Below are 22642 nucleotides of genomic sequence, written 5' to 3'. Positions count from 1 at the left end.
TTCCGCAGACCAGCTGCTGGCTGAAATATCGATACCCCTTCCATGGTGTTCCAGGAGAGTGGGTGAGACGTGGGCCCGCAGAGGAATGGGATGCTAGCACAAACGCACATGGCCACCCAGCCCAGCACAGGACTTGCAAGCTCCAGAGGAGCAATTACCACATTTACGGCCTCGGCAATTGCTCAGGTTCGGGAATGCCAGCTGCTTGAAGTTTGTTTTCCTGTTCAGTTGAAACTGACATTTCCCCAAGACTGGATTACTTTGAAATCCAGAAATTGCAGCTCAGATAGTTCATACATTTATTTCTGTTCCACCTTGTAGCAGTTATTACAAAGACTGATCAGCCGAAGAATATGGGCTTTCTGCTTTTTATTTCCTGTTTTATTGCAGTCACCTTTTAAGATAGGGTGGTGTGGTCAGCAGGGTGTAGGTGGCTCACAGGCAGTGGGAAAGGGTGAAACTGAGTAGAGAGAGGCGTTCTCACACTCTCATGGACTCCATCTGCTGCCTACTCTACCCAGCCCCCTGGAGGAAGGGTCTGGAGAAAGATACCAAGGGTCCTGGGAGGAAGGTGCAGAAGGGGATGAGTTAGGAGGTACCAGAAACCTCCACCATGCTGGAGATAAACCCAGAAGAATTCGAGTGGGGCAGCTATTCTCTCCACCTCCGCCTCCTGCAGCCACCTTTGGGGCGGGTATAGAGAGGGTCTCTGGTCGGAGGGAAGAGATTATAACCCCAGACTTCTGGAGAGGCCCGCTGGGACTTCAGCTGTCTGATAGTCATCAGACCTTGTGTGAGTACGTTGGGTGTGTGGATGAGACAGAAAGAGAGATTTGTTATATAAACATTTTCCTACTAGAGGTAGACCCTAGGTAAGGGCCTAGGAGCTCACCAATAAATTGTCCCTGTCCTCCAGAAGCTCCTAGTCCTGTGGGGTCACTGAGCTGAGAACCAGGACGGGTGGGCCCAGGTGTGGGGGAGCGCTATGGAGAGCTTCCTGGAGGAAGCGGAGGCTTCTGCTTGGAAGGCCCTTTGATGTGAGATAATTGCCTTCTAAGTGGTTAGACCCGGGCTCCTGAAACAAGAAAGGAGGCAGGTTGCGGGGCAGAAGCCTACTCTAAGAGTGACAACTGTGCTTTTGACCGTTTAGCAGGGTGTGAAGAGTCCTCCCACTTGGTGTCCTGGCTCTGTCATTTGCTAGCTCTCTGGCCTTAACCTATTTGTGCCTCTGTTTCTTTATTTGTAAAAAGGGGACAAAAATGGCTTCCCTCATAAGCTTGCTGAGAGGATACAATGAGAAAATCCATGGATCATTTGAAGATGGTGCCTGCACAGGGGAGCTTAGTGCAGCTCTGTTAATGCGGCAGGCCCTGACTTTGTGAATTTCAGAGGGGACAAGGAGGATGAGGAACAGCCAGGGCCTGCGCCTTTGTTCCTTGGGCCCTGTTCATGCAGAATAGAGGGTTGACCCAGTCAAAATCAGCCTGAGAGTTAACTGACAACTTATTTTAAACGAGCAAAGGAGAGCAAAGTTTTTCTTCATCTATCACATGTCTTATTATCATCCTCACTTATTCCCTTGTGAAATAAATGGCTAGGAGCACAGTCTACCTTTCCTAACTGGGAGAATGAAATCTCAATGTGCTTAAATAACTTGTCTGAAATCCCGCACTGAGATTATTAAAGAGTAGGGGTCTGAACTCTGATCTTCTAAACGACAGGCCCAGGCCTCCTAAGCAGTCACATTGCTCCCTGTCATCTGCTACCCAGCAAAACCTGCTCACACAGGTGGAATGATTTCATCAAGTAAGCCATGCTCAGAAACAGAAAATGTCACCTTAGGTGTTTTCTTGGATGTTTGATTTTAATACCAAAGCTAGTTCTGACCATGACGAGCAAATACCAAGTGATTGATTCTCTTAGGTTTCTCTGACAGCAAAGAATGGAGACTGAGAAGGAAGGAAGGGTCAGCAGAAGGGAACAGGGAACACCAAGTGACTATTACCGGTTTGAGTAGGGACTTGACTTTGCACTGTAACTCTGCTTGGCTATTCAGCCAAAGGAAAATTGTGGCTTATAATTACAGAAAACCAGTACCTGGAATTATTAATAATAGCAAAAAAGTTGTTTGCACAGCAAGTAATGTGTGATAATGTTTGCTAATTGATAGTCATTTCTATTATTTAAACACTAATTAATTCTTGTACTAAGCAATGTATTGACTTTACTTAGGGTGTTATGGCAGCCCTCCTAGCTTAAAATAATCCCTTACTGTTTTCTTTAGATAATTAAAATGCACTGCTTACTTGTTCTATTTGTAGCTATTGATAGGAATGAACCTTCTGGGAGGGCTTTATGGGCAGTTTAGGCAAAAGCGACCGCATGAAAGATCTGGTCCTTCTAAGGAGCCAGCCTGATACTTTTCTTACCAGGAGAATTCCCAGAACATCCCTCAGTAATTTGTCCGCACAGTCCCCCTGTTTTTGGCTTTACTTGACCCATCTGTGAAATGAGAAGAGTCAAACCTGTGAACGCAGCTGCCATTCTGCAGCAATGACCCAGGAGGTCTGGCTCTGACAAGTTGTAGGGGAAAGTCCCTCCACCTCTCCAGGGCTGTGGGCTTCCTCTCTAGGCCTGTAAAACAAGGGAGAGGGAAGTCGTCATCCTTACAAGTTCTCAGGGCTCTAAACTGAACGAGTTAACAGGATCAGTGAATATGCTTTCTTGCAGGTGCAGTGAAGGCTCTGATTGCTGGAAAGAGAAAAACACACAAAAAGATTAATGGACCAGAGTGTCACTCAAGGATTCACAGCCAACAAACCTGAGCTGTCTGTTCCTGTCTAGTATCTCTACATCTTCCTGAAGGCTGAGTTTTACTATTTGACTCCTTCTATCCCTTTAAGTAGCAGGCTGCACATAAAATAAAATCTACTGAACCTCAGCGGAGGCTCTAGGCCGATGTCTTATATGAGATATTCCAGAGTATTTTTCCAAGTACATTTATAAGATGGGAGTCTTTACATTCCATTTATTGGGCATATTAATTTTGATTTTGTTTTCTTCTTAGCAAGAGAGACAAAAGCTCTCCTATAAGCTGTCAGTTCTCACCTCACAAGGTCAGAGCTGAAAGCCCCATGAAGGAAAAAAATGAACTCCAGAATACAAATATGTTGTATTGCTACTGCCGGCTTGTGGTTGTGCAGGTCAGTTGGTTTCAACAACCTTGAGAGATCAAGATCATGGATTAGCATTTCTTATAATTCCATGAACTTTGTTCAGTTGCATGGCTTCATATCACAGTCTTGGCTCTACCCAGCTATATGCAAATATTTGTTGCTGGTTGTAAGAAGTGTTTCCTCTGAACTGAAGCTTAGTGCTGGATTCTTGTTGCCTGTGGATGCCCCCTCTTCTCCATCTTGGACCAACCAATGCTGAGCCCTTTCCTGAGTCACAGCTGGAAGAAAGGTTAAGTTTCTTGGCACAGGAAGTCTTGTCTGCTTGGTTGAATTTTGACTTTCAGATGGTATTCTCCAGCTCAATGGCTGCCCCATCATCCTACTGAACAGGTCTAATGTCAGGCCTATGCCTTCCCCCAAATGCATTTGACCTGCCTTGAATAAGGTGTCATGAGCCTTGTTATAACCCGTCCTGAGATACAATCACAGACAACACCTCTTGGGATATTACACAACATTTGGAAGAGGTCAAACAAGGAAACAGGCTACTTTTTAATAAGAAACTTATCAGAGAACCAAAGGGCTACCCCCAACATTGACTCTGGACTTTCCCTCCGCTGGAATTCATTGAGAAAAAATATGGATGAAAACAGCTAAACTATTTTTTAAATAAAAAAATAGTGAGGAGGGACATGCCCTAGACATTAAAATATAATATTAATCTGAAATAAATAAGCATTTTGGTATGATCACAGAAATAACATATCAAGAAGAAATAACTTAGATATAGAGCTTGATATTTACAATTGAGCTCTAATAAAGGAAGAATTACAAATTTAATAAATGGATTTGGAGGAGAAAAATAATTAACTTAGATATTCCTCCCATAGCATTTTACAAAATAATTTTCAAATAGATGATATGGGTAAGACAGGTATATATACAAAATGAAACTTAAAATCTCATAAGAAGGGCTTCCCTGGTGGCACAGTGGTTGAGAGTCCGCCTGCCTATGCAGGGGACACGGGTTCGTGCCCCGGTCTGGGAAGATCCCACATGCCGTGGAGCGGCTGGGCCCGTGAGCCATGGCCGCTGAGCCTGCGCGTCCGGAGCCTGTGCTCCGCAACAGGAGAGGCCACAACAGTGAGAGGCCCGCATACCATAAAAACAACAACAACAAAAATCTCGTAAGAAATTGTAAAGATTTTTTTATTTAACATCTACATGGCGAAGGACTTTTTGAGCGTTAAAAACAATGGGTGAAGATCAAACAGATTTGACTAAATAAAAATTGAAAACATCTGTATATTTAAGGTGTTCATATTCAAAGACAAACTATGGGAAAATGTTTACCAGGGAGGGCTTCTGGGAAGATAACAGTGACAACAGCATGGTTTTTAAATCTCCCAGAATTTCCACATAAAAATAGAGTAGCTAGATAGCAAAAAATTAAAAATCCATCGACAACATTTACAACAAGGTTAAGTGAAGAGGTATCCTCCATATCCCAACATAGAAGCAGGTGGGTCAGACCACCAATAGCTTCAAGATCTTCAAAGTACCAGCATGTGTAGCCGAGGCAGCTGGGGAGTCGGGGGGCGATCTGACAGAGTGTGGCAGGCTGACTTGAGGACAGCAGATAAACTGAGGAGGGGTTTTGCCCAATCCAATAGTGGTGAATGAGTACAAGAAGCTCTGTGAGGACGTCTTAAGGGGCCCTAGAGCAGTCTTTATCCTGCCATCCAGAGTTCCCCTATGGGAGAGTTCTCAGTAATTTTACAGGTTGTAGTAGTTTTTGTACTGTTATTCTGTTTTGTGTATAAGGTGGAATGAAGCAAATAAGTAATTATGGAATATTCTATCATCTCCTAATTCCTTGAGAACGAGGATTTTTGGCATGAAAGAAAGGAGTACAGATACACTATAGATGAGGTTAAGTGAGTATAAGTGAGTAAAAACCCTATAGTCTTGCAATTGAACTGGAAGTATGAACCAGTATGAATACCTGAGGTGGGTGCATGTATGTGTTCAGTTCTGCTACAGTATGACATATGTGTTCCTAAAAATCGCCACAATGGGCAATAAAAACCACAGGGCTTACGGTAAAAATGGTTGTAAGGGCATAACACTCAAAAATTTCATTAGTGACAATTTTTTTTAAAGGATAGAAATTTGGCAAAAATGGTAGCTCAGTTCTATACAGGTCAAATGAGTCAGAAATACATAATATATATACTAATATAAATACAGCACTTTGCCTTGAAAAAGACCTGAAGTTTGCTTGTGGAAGTGGGCGTTGAAAGGCTTGTTAGTTACTGTGAAGTGGTGGAAGGAGGCTTACCTGAAATTGGATGGTAGTTGTATCAGATGTGGGTGATTGGCTAATTGTCTTCTGTTGGGCATTGGTGCTGAACACCTGAGTTACAGCCTTTTGCAGCCTTAAATCCTGGGTCATGTTTTTCTGTCTTTGAGATGGAGGCCCTTTAAGGCACGCATTTATAATACACAGATATTTCATCACAACTGAAAATATTGGATTGGCCAAAAAGTTCGTGTGGTTTTAAGTAAAAATAAAAGACACAGTTTTCATTTTCACCAAGAACTCTATTGAACAACGTATTCACTAACAGAACAAACTTTCTGGCCAACCCAATATTATCCAATGTACAGCTTTCTTCTCCAGTTAACTTCTGTGTCACTGCTGGAAATTCTTTTGCTTCTTTCTCATCTGCAGCTGCAGCCTTGCTTGACAGCTAAAAACCCTGGAAGTTGTAGTGATGTTTGAAACCACCAAACCAGCCTCCCATGGCAATAAAAGGTACCACTTCTGCAGGATTTGGTGATTTCCGTTTAGTCTCTGTACACAGATTGTGTTTTCTCTTTGATCGTGGAGAAGATTATTCCTGATCTTTTTTTTTTTCTTTGCTGTTTCATATATTCTTATACAGCTTGGTTCAGCTGGGTGAAGTTTTCTGCCTCCACCTAATATGTCTTCTGAATAAAATCACCCACAGCCAAATGCAAAAATTTGTGTTAGATTCGCATTGTCCCTTAATGTACCAATCATATTTGAACAAATCTGCATTTTCAAAATAAGCATTAGAGCAGAATTAACTGTATATAAATTTTCCCCCCATTAATTCCTCAACTCTGTCCACTCAAAGGACTAAAACAATGACTAATGTTGTAGTAAAGTAGCAATGAGCATCTCTAAAAGATGACACTAAAAGAAGTCAGGGATGCTTGGATGAATGACTGATTTCAGGTCTGGGGCAGGAGATATATAAGGTGAGCCCGGAATATCTTGTCATAGCAGATAGCAGGGAATGGTATCAAGGACCACTAGGGTCATGCCAGCAGGACTCAGGACAAATTGAGGAAGCTCCCACTGCCCAAGATGGAACAATCTGTATTTCAATAAGGATGATAATTGTACAAATACATTTAAATTCATCAAATATGTTTAAATCTATGGATTTCTAATGTTATTTGAAAAAACGAATTGGTCACTATTAGAGGAGAAAAGGCACCTATCTGTGATCTTGAAGACTGATAAATAAGACAAAGAATCAAGCATCCGTCCTGCCTTTCCTCCAGGAACTATACCACTGGGTAACCCAAGCGTAGACATGAGGAAACGTCTCTTTATGGAAGTATGCCAACTAATAAATGAAAAAAGAAATGTTAGAATGAGAACATCACCATTTGCAACCCCCAGTGAATTAACAGATCCAGGCATTGAACGTCAACAGCTGCTCACATCACAAAAAGGGAGACGTGCAGACATTATGCGCCTCCTGATGAAAAACATGCCACTATCTATAGTCTTGCCAAAGGGATCAAACTTAAGTCTAATCAAGCCTTTGGATCCAGCTATCAATTTGCAGGAAATACAGAGCTCAGAGGAACACACTGAACCGTTCCTTGAATATGCAATCAGCAAGATCCAGACTGTGGGAAACATTACAGGGTAAAAGGCTCAGGTTCTTAAAAAGAAAATTTATAAAATTAAGAGGGAGTCTAGGTGGAATTTATACCTTAAAAATGATTTAAAAGACATCCCAAATTTTTAAAAATTGACAAGGCTAAATTATGATGTTTTAAGGAATGTACTTGTTAGTGATAAAGAAACACAAGGCAGTGGCTGCTCTGAGTCAGGGTAGCCGGGAATTAAGTAAAACCAGAGAAAATAACCGAAACTGTGTTGCCTGTGCAACTGTGTGCGAGGACTGAGCCTCATCTCCACCATGTGCCTTTACGGCCCTGCTTTTCCTAACCTGCCTTGTCTCGGGGTTATGCATAGGCTTGCCTCCAGCCAGATTTGTATCCCCTGCGGTAGCAGTAGTGGCCCTGAGGACTCACACCCCACAGGGCTGGATGGTTTTCTCCAGGCTGACTCTTTGCCATCCTCCTGTGGGCTTAGACTGTTCCCTGGGAGAAGTAGAGCCGCTATTTTATTCCCAGATCTCCTAAGATTGTAAATTCCCTGTTTGTTTTTTTCCTCCATCCATTCAGGAAAACAAAACCCAAAAACAAATGCTGGGCCTGAGTCATTTTCCTCGCCATCCGTACAAGAGCCCAGGAGTCCTATTTGGCTGCTTCATGACAAGCCAATTAGATAAAGGTTGTTAATCAGAGTAATGGAGGGAGAAGGGACCAGAGGAAAGGGAAGGAGGGAAGGAAGGTGGCAGAGGCAGTAACGGAAGACAGAGAGTACTGCCCCTCCCTTCCTGCTCTGATGTTTTATTCAGGCTATTTGCAAATGAGCCAGTGGAAACAGCATTAACAATAAATGAGATGCATTAGACTGTGGAGAGCCAGGGAGGGAGATCTGAGTGTTGTTCCTTGCCAGCCAGGCTCACAGGCTCCTTATCAAACAAGGTGAGCCCTTCCTCAGTTGGCTTTACCTGCTCTCCCACCTGTACTCAGGCCTTCTGAAGAGGCTCAGATTTCACTTAGCAAGTAATATGAAGAAGTTCAGAGATTTTTTAGCACACAAGAGCCAACCTAAAAGGCAAAGCCAACACGTCAAAACCCAAGGGCTAGAGACTAGCAATCTCAGCCTCAGCATTGAAGTTGTCACAACCCAAAGGGTCTGTTAGGCAGTCACCCCACTTTATTAAAGTAGCTGATACTCAATTTATCCTTTACTCTTAACCCAGCACTTTCATACGCATTGCCAAATGTTTCTCATAATAACCCTGTAAAGCAGTGGTAGTGACCAATTTTATAAGCAGAAGAAGATGAACAAAAGTTACCCAAGCCCTGAAAGTCCTCACATTCAAGAACGCAGGTGTTTCCATTATTCTTTTCCTTTGGACAATTTGCATAAGCTCAAGTCCTCCCATCTACTAATTTACCTAGACTTGTATAATTACTTCCTTCTGTTCAGCGAATAGGTGCTTCATGGGCCAGGCACTGAACAACGTGGACAACAGGAAATCTCAGCGGCCAAACAACCTACTGTTTTATACTATAGGCTATCAAGCTGCCCATCTTCCTCTTGATACGGATTCTGATTCGACTAGAATTAATACTTCCCATTAAAAAAATAACAATAGCTGTAATTCATTAAGCACTCATTTAATGCCAAGCACTGTGGCAACCAGTTTATGAATGCTATTTTATTTGAAGCTTTGGGTCCACATCTAAGCCCAGAGCTCACGTTTTCACAATAATATGCTATAACACACAGTTCTGTTATAAAGGGGGAAGCTTTATTTTTCCACATGGACTCCCCGCCCTTTTACAGCCTCAGTGAGACCCAACTCCCAGTAGAGATGCACTTTCCTCCGTGTGACCTGGCAGCATAATTCTGTGAGTGTATTTCTTCCACTGTATTTCCTCTTCACACCTATCAGCAAAGGGGGATAAAGGAAGGCCATGTTTCCTTTGGCCTTTCAGCTAAGACTGAAAACTTAGCTTAGAGCGATACTCCCTGGCACCTACCTCTTTCTAAGGTCATCGAAAATATCCCGATATCCCAGGAAGGCATAAAGGAAGGAAGAGACCTCTGTCAAAGAGGACCAGGGCTCAAGAAGGCAATGGCTTATTTCTGAGTACGTGGTCCTCACTGCAACAGAATGGACACCAAGCTCCACTCCAACCTACTCAATCAGAGGCTGTGCTTCAGTAAGATCCCAGATGATTGGAATACAGGTTAAAGTCTGAGGACACGGGGAAGGAGTACAGCGTAGCCCAGTGGTTCTCCAGGTGTGGTTGCTAGAGACCAGCAGCATCAGCATAGTTTGGGAACTTGTTATCGTGGGATCTTCCCGGACCGGGGCACGAACCCGTGTCCCCTGCATCAGCAGGCGGACTCTCAACCACTGCGCCACCAGGGAAGCCCAGTAATGAGAATTCTTGGGCCACACCCTAGACCAACTGAATTAGGAACTCTGGGGGTGGGGCCCAGCCAACTGGGTTTAATAAGCCTTCCAAGTGATCCTGACGCATGCTAAGTTTGAGAACCACTGGTACAGACGATTACCTCTCCAGGCCCTGGGTCCCTTACTTCTGATACATCAGTTAGGATGCAATCTTGGCCGACACTTGGGAAAACAGGAGGAAGGTCTCTTGTGCTCAGTTTTCCCCTTTCCATTTTATTACCCTGGGGATGGTTCTGAAAACTCAAGCTTCTGAACAAAACCTCTCTTGCTTGTAAATTAATCCTTCATTTGCATTGTCAATAATAGCAGGATGAAAGGAGTTCCAGGAGACCTACTAGCTTTTAAGTGCTTCATTGTATCTGTTCAGAAGCATGCCTGGGAATGGAAGGCCCAGGTTTCCCAGCATAAGAATAAACAGGGCCACCAGCCACCAGGAAGAGGGACTCTGGTGGTCACAGGCTGGGGGTAGGGATAGGCATGGGCAAAACAACCCTGGTACAAGACAGATGCAGATTGGGAGTGTCTACACAGACAGAATAAGGATATGAATATTCTCCAAATCCAAGAGTCGCTGGCTGTCAGAAAGCAATCTAGCCCATCCCCCAACTCTGGTCAGTATCGTGCGTACATCTCTCCAGACTCAGGACCTCCATTTATTCAGTATGGGGAGGTGCCAACACCAGTCACTGATATTAAAAGAAAAAGCATGATAGTGTCCATTCATGTCTTCATTTGAGATTGTCTTATATGCCAGACACAACGCCATGAGCACAGGGACAGATGCTACTTCCAACCTCACAGGGTGTACTTACTAGTGGAAGAGACAGGCATCAGTCCCTCAACTAAGTGTTTCCTTACAGCCTGTGAACATGGTAAGGGAGACTGTAACAGGGAACCAGGTCTAGTCTCAGGCCAAGGAAGGCTCCCCTGGGGAAGGTGGTTATTTGAGTCTGGATCTTAAGGAGTTAACTAGGCAAAGGCAGGTACTGATGGTGGTGAGAACACTACAGCGAAGGGAAAGGACCTGAGTCATGAGATAGAGGTTGGCAAGTTTAAGGATCAGAAAGAAGAACCAAGGAAGGGAGCCAGACCATGGCAGACGGAGGTGTGGCATCAGCTGACACGGGAGTGGAGGGCAGAGACCAGGCCATGCAGGCTGGTAACGCTTTTGTGGGTATTCATCCTAAAGCAATGGGAAGCCTTCGAAGGGTTTTCAGCCGACGGCTATCGCACTCTGCGATAGTGTAAAGCGCACTCTGGCTGCATTACGGACAGGGGAGTGCAGATGGCAGAAGGATAAGACAGCTGTGAAGCTAGGTGAGCGGTCCAGGGGATTCTGACCAAGGGCTAGCAGTGGAGGTGGGGAAAAGAACGCAGACTAGAGCGAGACAGACTTAGATGAAGTCCACAGATCTCAGGTATGGATTGGATATGTCGGCCAAGAGGAGAACAGGCACCAAAGGCATCTCTTAGGTCACCGGACAAGGGCTGAAAAGGGGGTGAGGGCTGGATTGAGAAAAAGAAAGAGTAGATTAGCTACAAGCATGGAAGAGGTGTACTCAGAAAGGACAAGTGATGAAACTAGGGCAGTCTTCAGTGAATAAGACTCACTCAGTGTTTAATTAAAGTAGGTGTCCAAGCAGCTCTCAGTCATTCATGGTGATCTAACATGTTGATTCGAGTCTCGTTGCTCTTGTTGCAATCTCTGTGCTTTGTTCATTCTTGCCTTTGGCAGCAGGTGGAAGAAGGGAAAGGGTCCCGGCGGAGAGGGGGGACCAGGTCACTTAGTCATGTACATCTGGTGGGGAGATGAAATCCAAATGGCCTCACCTACTTGGAGTGCCAGCTCATTGTGACTATTTAGCTTAGGACAGCAATCCTCTCCCTGAAGGGGAGGGCTGCAGATAAATGCAATTTACATCTCCAGCAACATTCTACAACCCTCCCTTAATGAATGAGTCAAACCATCAAGGCATCTCAATTGGTTACTTAGATCCTTTCATCTTCCAGGTTGTTTGCCTTTAAAGTCTAGAATAGAATTGAAGGGTATTAATAGCAATGGGATGTTTTTGTGAGCCTGGGGGGAGGGGTCTGTGATAAATAAACCCTAGAGAACTGCAGTAAATGAACCAGCCAGTGGGCTCTTTTAGGCAGGTTTACAATGACTGGTTGCTCTGTCTCTTGAGAAGTCATGCAGGCAGCAACCACCACCGGGCTTGGAGATTATTTGTATGGAAAAAGGAGTCCAAAACTACAATAACATTTTAATCGCATACTTTCTCTCTTTCAGGATGAAGAATCCAGATAGATTCCGGTCTCTGTATTAGGATCAGGACAGGGATCAAACAGTACACTCAGAAGAGATCATTGAAGATACATTAATGAAGAGACTATTTCCAAGGGTGTGAGCAGGGTTAAAGGAAGCCAATATGGGATAGTGAAGTATCCAGGCTACCCAGAAATCTCTAACCTCCCAAGGCATGAAAGGGGAAGAAGAGAGAGCGGTTAGTTATTCCCGTAGCTGTAGGACGACCTGGAATCTGCAGAGGAATGAAACCACTGCCAACTACAGCCCAGCAGGGACGGAGCCTGGGGAAGAAATACTCAGCCCTTTCTTCTTGCACGCACTTCTCATGGGTCCATCCAAGCCAGAAACCAATGAGCAAGGGAGCACGTGGCTTCAGCTCACACAGGCAGCCTCCCTGGCGCAAAGCAGGGTGGAAAAAGGTGGAGGATCAATGAGTAGGGACAAGCCGAGAGAACCCAGCGCAGGAGCTGAGAGACTGATTCAGATGTGCAAACGTATGTGGATCAATATATCTATGCGGCTCTGTGGATTGCACTGCCAGTGCTCCTCTGGTTTCATAATGATATTGTTAATCCCACATGGATGGTGTTACACAAAGCGACAATGGAAAACAGACCTGCTAGCCCAGGATGTGTCTGGGGTGAGGTGGGGAGAGAACTGTACCCAACAGCACTGTCATTTCCTCGGTTTCCCCTCTGAAGTCAGCTGTGCCTCTGGCCACTGGATTTCTTTCTTTCTTTCTTTCTTTTTTTTTCCCCAAAAGGAGACAGGTTTTGAATTACTGATGAAATCAAAAGGATAAGTTTGGGGATTGCATGTTTCCATCCTGCCTGTTGTTTGCCCAGTAAATAACATTTCCTTTGTAAAACTTGAGCTTTCATCTCAAGCATGTGGACCATACTTAAGCAGACATCGAAGCTTCCCTTGGAGAAAACCCTCTGTGATCCTGGATAACTTTGATCTGTTCTCTCCTGCTATGCAGTCATAACATACAGAGTCTATCAGGACACTTTCCCCTTGGCCCTGGTTTATTTCCCACTGGGCAGCCCACTCTGTAGCAGACTTTGCTCCTGCTCTTTCCTTTCACTGGACTTATTCTCCCCTCACTGGAATTTGCTAATTTCAGAGCAGTTTAAAGATTCCCTTTGGTGAGGCAGGGAACCCCTGAGGGCCCCAACAGAGACAGACCCGCTCTGACACTGCCCTCTTCTGGCAACTGTTGGTACTGCTCAAGTCTTCAGTGAGGGCCGTGCGCCAGTGCTGAGCCGTGAGTGCCTCACCCTTACTAGGCTGTAGATACGCAGCAAAGGAGATAAGGCATTACTTACTTAGAAAACCTCTCATTAACAACCCAGATGTGAAAAACATTAGAATATGATGCAGGAAGATTTTTTTCATGAGTTTATATAGAAATTTGTTTCTAAACAAGGCACAAAAACCAAACCTTATAAAAGACTGATAAATTTGACTGCCTCAAAAACAACTTCTGTATGAAAGAAGACACCATAAACAAAGTTAAAGGGCAAAAGGAGAAAATACTTGCAACAAAGGATCAATATATAGAATATATAAAGAACTTCTACAATCAAAAATAAAGTGAAAAACAGTTCAATCGAAAAATATTCTAAAGGTATAAAATGCTAATTCACAGAAATATAAATGTAAAATATAAATGCATTTTTATAAAGCAAAAAATGTGTGATATAAATAAAAAGAAAATATAAATGGCCCCCAAAATGCATGACACAAACCTCAGTTTTACTAGTAATCAGGAAAATGGAAATTCAAACATGAGGCAGGTTTTTGTTCCTAATAAATTAGAAAAAATTCAAAAGGATGTAGGAGAAAAGGCATTTCCATACACTACAGATAAGATTGTAAACTGGTATGATCACACTTTGCAGAATAATTTGGCAATATCTATTACAGTGTAAAATGTTCATACACTATGATCCAATGATTCTATTTATCCATATCTCCCCCAGAGAAACACTTACTCATGTGCTCAGAAGGCAGGTCCAAGGATGTTTGTGGCAGCTTTGTTTGCAATAGCAACAAGTCAGAAATAATTTAAATGACCATCAAAATGGGATTGGCTATGTTCATTGCAGCTCTATTTACAGTAGCCAGGACATGGAAGCAACCTAAGTGTCCATCGACAGATGAATGGATAAAGAAGATGTGGCACATATATACAATGGAATATTACTCAGACATAAAAAGAAACGAAACTGAGTTATTTGTAGTGAGGTGGATGGACCTAGAGTCTGTCATACAGAGTGAAGTAAGTCAGAAAGAGAAAAACAAATACTGTATATTAACACATATATATGGAATCTAAAAAAAAAAAAAAAGGTTCTGAATAACCTAGGGGCAGAACAGGAATAAAGATGCAGACATAGAGAATGGACTTGAGGATGTGGGGAGGGGGAAGGGTAAGCTGGGACAAAGTGAGAGAGGGGCATGGACATATATACACTACCAAACGTAAAACAGACAGCTAGTGGGAAGCAGCCGCATAGCACAGGGAGATCAGCTCAGTGCTTTGTGACCACCTAGAGGGGTGGGATAGGGAGGGTGGGAGGGAGACACAAGAGAGAAGAGATATGGGAACATACGTATATCTGATTCACTTTGTTATACAGCAGAAACTAACACATCATTGTAAAGCAATTATACTCCAGTAAAGATGTTTTAAAAAAATGGGATTGGCTAAATAAAATGTGGTTCATCCATACCACACATACACATATACATAACAGCAGATTTTTTTAAAAAGTACTATATGTACTGACATGGAAAACTCTTCAAGACCTATTGTTAAGTGAAAAACAATCAAGCTGCAGAATGACATGCAGTGAGATAACATGTATGAAAACACCTGGGCACATTATCCAATATAATTTTTTCTCTATGGGTCTAGATACTATGGGTAAATGTGTAGAAGAAGACACATCAAACTGACGGTGAGAGTTACCTCTAGGGTGGAGATGACGACTGGAGATGGTGGTCACAGAAGACCTTATCTGTAATGTTTAATTTTTTATAAAGAGAATGTATTCATATATTACTTATATAATTAAAACTAATAAAAACTATTCTTATTAAAAAGGAATGAAACTAATCTTAATCTTTATTTATAAAGCAACTGGAATGCCAGGGAATCATTGAACTGTAAGCAAAATGGGTGATTTATCGGGGGACCTGTGAAGTAGAGGGCACTGTGGTTGTCATGGAGATGGCTGCCTTCAACACAAACTATCCTGTGCGTCCATCGACATGTCAGACCATCTCCCATTCAGTGTCATGCTTTTAAATCTTGGTTCGCAAACTCAGTAGTAATAATACAATTCTTAACACTTATGGAGGGTATTGGATGTTACAATGTAACATCTTATTTAATCTTTTATTCTCTCCCTCTCTGTCTCTTTGTCTGAGCGTCCCCCCCCCCCATCTCTCTCCCTCTCTCCGGATGAGGTTGCTTAGCTTTAGAGATATTATATAACCTGTCCAAAGTCAGTTAACCAACATGTGGTAGAGTTTGTCCTAACCCCAGCAGCCATACTTTCAACCATTTAAACTATATTACAAAATCATAAACATCTTGGTAGGTTTGTTAACTTCAGAATATCAACTTCTGGGACTTCCCTGGCCATCCAGTGGTAAAGAATCCGCCTTCCAATTCAGGGGACGTGGGTTTGATTCCTGGTGGGGGGAGGCAGGGGTGTGACTAAGATCCCACATGCCACAGGGCAACTAAGCCCGTGTGCAACAACTCCTGAGCTCGTGCGCCTCAATGAGAGAGTATGTGTGCCGCAAACTACAGAGCCCACGCGCTCTGGAGCCCGTGTGCCACAACCAGAGAGAGAAAAACCTGCACGCCTCAACGAAGCCCGCATGCCTCAACAAAGATCCTGCATGCCACAACTAAGACCCAATGCAGCCAAATAAATAAATATTAAAAAAAAAAAAAAAAAAAGAATATCAACTTCCTGTCAGGAGCTTCCCTAGGTTTCTCTGCCACTCAGGCCATACCCATTTGCCACGTTGCTCTGAATCAGAATGGCAGCTGGTTCATTCTGGGAGAAAAATATACCATAGGATGACGTGCTACTCAAGCCAGTACAACTAAGAAGCATGAAGACAAATACACACTAAAGAAGCAATTAAGAGATTAGGAATCATCCTCAACCCAGAAGACTACTTCCAAGTATATTCAAAGTTAATTTTAGGAACAAAACTAATCAATGATAGGAAAGGTTAAAGTCTGAGAATAATGCAAGCCTTGTAAGACTCTCATAGGACACAATGTGCTCCATTTTCCAAATTCTAGAAATTTCTTATATCGATATGAAATGCCTCCCACTGATGCAGGCCTCCTCTCACTGCCGAATCATTCCTTCCAGGCACAGAGAACACAACTGAGCACCATCAGGGACTACAGAGATATGTCTCCAGGCAGAAGCCCCCGAGAGGGCCCTTAGGGTCCCCTTTGCAGAAGAGGCAGGCCTCCTCCTGCTGCAGAGAAGAGGGCTTTTGGGGGACGTTTCCAGAATAACTTATGAGTAGAGGGGGGCAGCAAGTTTACAAATCAGAGCTGTGATTCCTTCTCTCTCAATTTAAAACAAAATGCATTACTTTCTTTTGGTTTCTTATTTGAGAACAGGTGTGTCTATGAATAATACATAGGTGGGCAGGCCACACATGGATCTGAAGGCCCAGAAGTCTGAAAGCAAATGAGACCCAGAGTGTGAAGATTACACAGTGGATTTTAAGTAGCATCACGTAGGCAAGGAAAAACCTGGAAGAGCACAAAAAAACAATCTGCACATAATAAGCACATCCAAGCCCCTGGCTATGGACACAAACACATCTCGTCTCAGATAATGGCAATTGAAAATCACTAGGTTCCCATTTGAGGAGGGAGGAGATAAATTAAGAAACACAATCTAAAAAAAGATTAGAACATTAGGGTTTTAATGAACAATGTTTCAGGGCAGGGAATTAAGGACATTTAAATCTTTCTTTCTGGGTTGGAACTCCAACTTCTCAAACTCAATAGGGACTGAAACAAGAGGGACAATGGTTAGGGCAGCAGATAAGGGGTGGGGCGGGAGGCTGCTGAACTCCTGGGTCCATTCTGGGATTCCACTCCTGGCTCCCAACAGCTGAACTCTGGTCTGCCCAGTGAGGCCAAAATAGGATTTTCCATTTGTCAAACATGAGATAACACCACAGCATTATACAGACTAGGGAGATGAAATGTCAGCAAAAGCCTTGTGATGTAGGATTATTAACAACAGGGTCTTATCCTAGAGCTGTTTGGGGGAAACAGGAAGATGTTGAAAAATGTACCCCCCCACCCCACCGGCCTCAAGATCACGGGAAAGATCTCCTACTACCTGATTTGGTCCTTTGAAGACCTGTGGTGTCCCCAGATAAAAAGGAAGCCGCAAGCATCACTGAGACTACTTATCTCTCCAGCAAGGAAGTACTGCTGCCCCAAGGAGGGTAGCTTGAGATCTGTACAGCTTTAGTATGCAGGCATGCATGCGCTCAAGCACACACACACATATACTTCTTATCAGCTCTGTCGAGCAAAGAATTTTCAAGGGTAAAGGATTTGGATTTTTATCTTGTCCAAATCCCTTCAAGGTATTGTCTCGAGATAGGACAAGTCCCATTAACGTTGCCCCATTTGAAAATGTAACAAGTGAAATATTACCTTCCTGCCACTCTCCACCCCTCAAGTAAAACGGCCCACATCTTGGAGCAGAAGGTATTTGGAGCTGTGGCAGGAAGCAGATAAATATGTGAACCGAAAACAGACAGACCCTTTAAAAGTCTGCCCGCATTGCAGAATTGGAAATAGATGAGCCTCTTTCCCATTACAGCAACAATACCACAAGGTGGGATTTCTTTGCAAGAGAAGAAATTGGCAAACAGGGTGGGACTAGAAGGTGGCTCTCCCCTCACTGGCCTGAGCAGGGCTGAAGAGGAAATCCCAGGCGGGGGCCGGCTCCCAGGGGAGGCAGGGCAAGGCGCCGCCCAGAACGCCCTCATCCCAATATCTCTCTCCTGGTGGCTGGAGTCACTCGTGGATGGAGCCCAGTAGGGTCGGATTGGGTCAGCAGGTAGCTTGCCCTTTGTCCTCACCGTGATGAGACCATTCCTCGTGGTGACAGAGGCATTGTAGTGGAGAGACAAAGAGCACAGACTCTGCCATCTGCCACCCAACTTTGCATTCTGGTTCCACTGTGTATGAACTCTGTGACCTTAGACAAGGTGGAGTAAGACACGCCCAGCAGTTGTACTGGAGTAGGTGAGAGGTAGGACGGAGGCCTGGCAAGAGCCTTGGAGCCTTATAAACCAGCAACAGGGGTGGCACCTTTGTTCTGGGGCATATACCATGGGTGCTTACTCAGAACCCATCACTCTGTCTCCCTCACCCCAGCCTGCGGGTCTCTGTTCCCTGTGGCTGTGAGTCTCATTCTAACACCTCTCCTGACATTGCTCCAGCCCCTCCCACACACCCATTTAGTACCATCTGAAGCATGCCACCCAGTCACACAGACCTTTAATAGCAAGTGAAACAGTAGCAGGTGTCAGAGCTGAGAGAGGGAAAAAAATCTCAATCCCCACCAGAAGGCGAAGATCATTTTCTGCATTTCCATTTAAAGGGAGAAGTGAAAAGCATGAAATCACATGCCGACCAGGAGAAAGAGTTTAAACCAGAATAACCTTGACAGGAGCACTCACCAGCAGCTTCCAGGTCACGGGTCCCCAAACTGAACTCCTGGGGAGAAATGGACACACGAGCAGGGACACACAGGGAGAAGCCCCCTAACCTTCTACCCTGAGCGCCACCCCACCCTATGGCCTACGTGACCTTTCCACTTGGACATGCCTCAGGCTCTCAGGCTCTCCCGCTCCAAACTCAGCCTGTCATCTTTCTTCCAAATCTGCTCCTCCTCTAGGTCCCTTCCCACATAATGACTCTTACCCAAGCCAGAGATCTGGGAGCTCCCAGGACTGGTCTCTCTTCCTAATACCCACACCCTACTGCACCAGCCACAGCTACCCAGCATCTTAGCCCAGTCCATTCTGTCCCTGCTTCTTCCATCACCACGGACAATGGCCTTCATCTGGCTCCATCGTCTCTTGCATGGACTGTTGCAGTAGCCTCCTGGCCAACCTCCCCTGAAACTCTCTCTCTAATCCAGCTTCTATTTTGCTCCCAATATGATCCCCCGCTCCAAATACAAATCTGATGATGGAAATTCCCTTCTTAAAATCGTTGAGTATTTTCTGGTGTCAGGATAAATTCCAAACTCGGGCTGTCAAACAAAGCAGTCCAAGCCTTGCCCCCAGCTGTCCAACTTGATCTGCTTACCTACTCACCAACACCCACACCTCCCTGCCTGTCCCATTTTCAACTCTTTCCCTCAAGACTTCAGGCTTTCAAACACTCACGACTTTGAAAAGCCTGTCTCGTTGCTTGGTCTTCCTGATGAACTCTGATGAACTCGTCCCTCCAGACCCAGCTCACACATCTTCCATTCAGCCCTCCATCTGTCGCCTCACGCATCTCCTCCATCACATCAGTGTTGCACTTGCTCGGTCACCCTCTGCCTCCTCCACCAGCTCCTTGAGAGCAGGGACTCTGCTTTGTTCATCTTTGGCTACTCAGAAACAGGACAGAACCTGATACAAAAGTCTGAACAAATGTCCAAGGAACGGTCCTCTCTGGGGCCAGGAGAGGCTGTGGAGAGAGACTGGACAGCTCGGGCAACGTGGTGGTGTGAGAGAGGAAAGATGCTTCTCCCCCTCAGGGACCTGGAACCCTGCCTGGGACAAATCCTGGGCTTCCTAGTCAAGGGGGCAAATGGCGCACAGACACTGAAATCTGTTAGAATAGCAGACGTAATATAAAAATATAAATATTTTAAAAAATATCATGAGAGAGAAATTACTGCCTGCTCCTGAGATTAGAGATCTTCATTTTGTCCTCTCCTGGAGGAGTGTTCTAAACTGGACCAAGGCCAACCAGGCTTCAGGGTCTACAAGTGCCAGGATATAAGGACATCAGAAACATCACTCTAGGGCTTCCCTGGTGGCGCAGTGGTTGAGAGTCTGCCTGCTGATGCAGGGGACACGGGTTCGTGCCCCGGTCCGGGAAGATCCCACATGCCGTGGAGCAGCTGTGCCCATGAGCCATGGCCTCTGAGCCTGCACGTCCGGAGCTTGTGCTCCGCAACGGGAGAGGCCGCAACCATGAGAGGCCCGCGTACCGCAAAAAATAAAAAAAAAAAAAAAGAAACATCACTCTACAAGAAAACCAATTTTTTTATAATTATGTATGGTGATGGATGTTGGATGTTAAGTAGACTTATCATGGTGATCATTTTGCATTATATAAAAATATCAAATCAATATGTTGTGTACCTAAAACTAACATAATGTTACACCTCAATTAAAAAAAAAAGAAAAAAACAGAAACATCAGTGCTTCACCAGGAAGTTGAAAGCTGACTTCACTCACTTTTTTTTTTAATTGAGGTAAAATTCATTTAACGAGAAATTCACCATTCTAACCATTTTTAAAGTGTACAACTTAGTTGCTTTTAGTACATTCACAATGTTTTATAACCATCACCACTATCTAATTCCGGAAACTGTTCATGGCCCCAAAGGAAACTGTGTACCCACTAAGCGGTCACTCCCATCCCTCCCTTCTCCCAACCACTGGCAGCCACTAATCTACTTACTGTCTATGCATTTGCCTGTTCTGACTATTTCATATAAATGGAATCACATAATATATCTTTTGCATCTGGCTTCATTCACTTAGCGTGACGTTTTCAAGGTTCGTCCACATTCTAGGATATATCAGTTCTGCATTACTTTTTTAGCTGAATATTATTCCATTGCATGGACATATCACGCATGGTTTATCCATTCATCAGTTGATGAACATTTAGATTTTTTCCCCTTTTTATCTATTATGAATATTTGGCTGCCATGAACATTTGTGTACAAGTGCTTGTGTGAACATATGTTTTCATCTCTCTTGGGTATACAGTTGGGAGTGAAATTGATTTGTCAAATGTTTATGTTTAACATTTTTTGAGGAACTGCCAATATGCTTTCCTCAGCAGATGTACCATTTTACATTCCCACCAGCAACGTATAAGGCTTCCAATTCACTCACTTTTTAAAGATCTTAGATGTTGAATTCCTAATACCGGGGCCTTTCCTGTAGACCCTGCAAGAATACAACCAATTGGCTAGTGACAGTCGGAACCTAAAATCTGAAATGGGGAAACAGCTTCAGGCTGGATCTGAGCTGATCACTGATGCCTCCACTCACCCATCTCCCAAGACTGGCTCCCTGTAGCCGTCACTCGAGTTCTGTGCAGCTCAGAATCACAAGGATGTCATATGACCTGTCTCCTAGACCTATTAGGAAAGTCGTCTCCACTGTCCCCCACTTGCAAATAGGATGAGGAGAAGAGGTGAGTCTAGATCTCGCTGGCAAGTAGGAAGGAGAGGAAACAGCCCGAATCCAGGGAACCATTCAACAGAAATTAGTGTTTTTCCCGTGGAAACCAGAACACTGGGGCGTCCTCTGCAGTGGGACGGGTGGACCAGCAACAGGGCTCAGGATGGCTGGCTGCCAGACAGGCACAGAGCAGCTTTGGCTACACAGAAGTCTAGGCAGGTGGGAGGTCTGAAAGCACCAGTCACAGCACAGCCTCAAGGCATGAGTGTGAGGGGCAGACGGTGCCTGTGGGGGACAGGAGAGAACAAGGCAGGGTGCTGGCGGGCCCCCGAGGTGGGTCCACCTCCTAGCACACCACCGCCCCTCCCCAGACCACATCTCAGCAATAAAAGCAACACTCACTGCTAGGTCCTTGAACACCGTCTGCACCCTCAACTTACCCCCATCATGTGCATGATGTGCACACGTTTTCAGCTCCCTGAAGAGTCCCGTCTCTAGAAAACTCCGACTTATTCTTCAGGTCTCAGTTCAAGCAGATTGCTTCTAGGAATCATTCCCCCTCAGATGCTGTCGGAGGGCCTGGGGAGAGCAAGGCATCGTTTTAAATCAGGGTTTCTCAGCCATATCACTATTGACATCTGGGGCTGGATAATCTTTTGTTGTGGGTCTATCCTGTGCCTTGTAGGATGTTTAGCAGCTTCCCTGACCTCTACTCATGAGATAAACACCAATAGCACTCCTCTTCCAGTTGTGACAACCAAAAACACCTCCAGACATTGCTCTTAGGGGACAAAAGTGCCCCCAGTTGAGAACTGCTGTTATAAATGTTTTACAAATAAACTCACAAAAACTCTATGAAATAGGTCCTGCTAGTATCTTCATTTTAGAGATAAGTAATTTGTGGTACAGAAAGGCTAAGTAACTTCTCCAGGGTCACACAGCTGGTGAGTGATAGAGTGGGATTTGAACCCATTCAGTCTAGGTCCTATATCTATGCTCTTACTACTGTTAATTTTAGCAAGTCTCAGAACCCACTGAGCTGACCCCACACAGAGAACTGGAGAGGAATCCCCCTTTTGCTCTGTAGGATAGAATCAGAATTGAGGGTCTCCTTGCTTGACCACAGGGAGTACCAGCAAGATAAAACAGAGACTGGGAGAGGGAAAAGGACTAGAAAAAAAGGAATGGAGACAAGGCCAGGGGAACACAAAACTCCCAGGCATCCATGGAGGCTGACTCTGAGTGGCCTGATGGGAAAAGAGACAAGT

This window comes from Neophocaena asiaeorientalis, unplaced genomic scaffold (assembly GCF_003031525.2).
Source record: "Neophocaena asiaeorientalis asiaeorientalis breed wild unplaced genomic scaffold, Neophocaena_asiaeorientalis_V1.1 scaffold398, whole genome shotgun sequence".
NCBI lineage: Eukaryota > Metazoa > Chordata > Mammalia > Artiodactyla > Phocoenidae > Neophocaena > Neophocaena asiaeorientalis.
Note: the sequence above shows the minus strand (reverse complement) of the source record.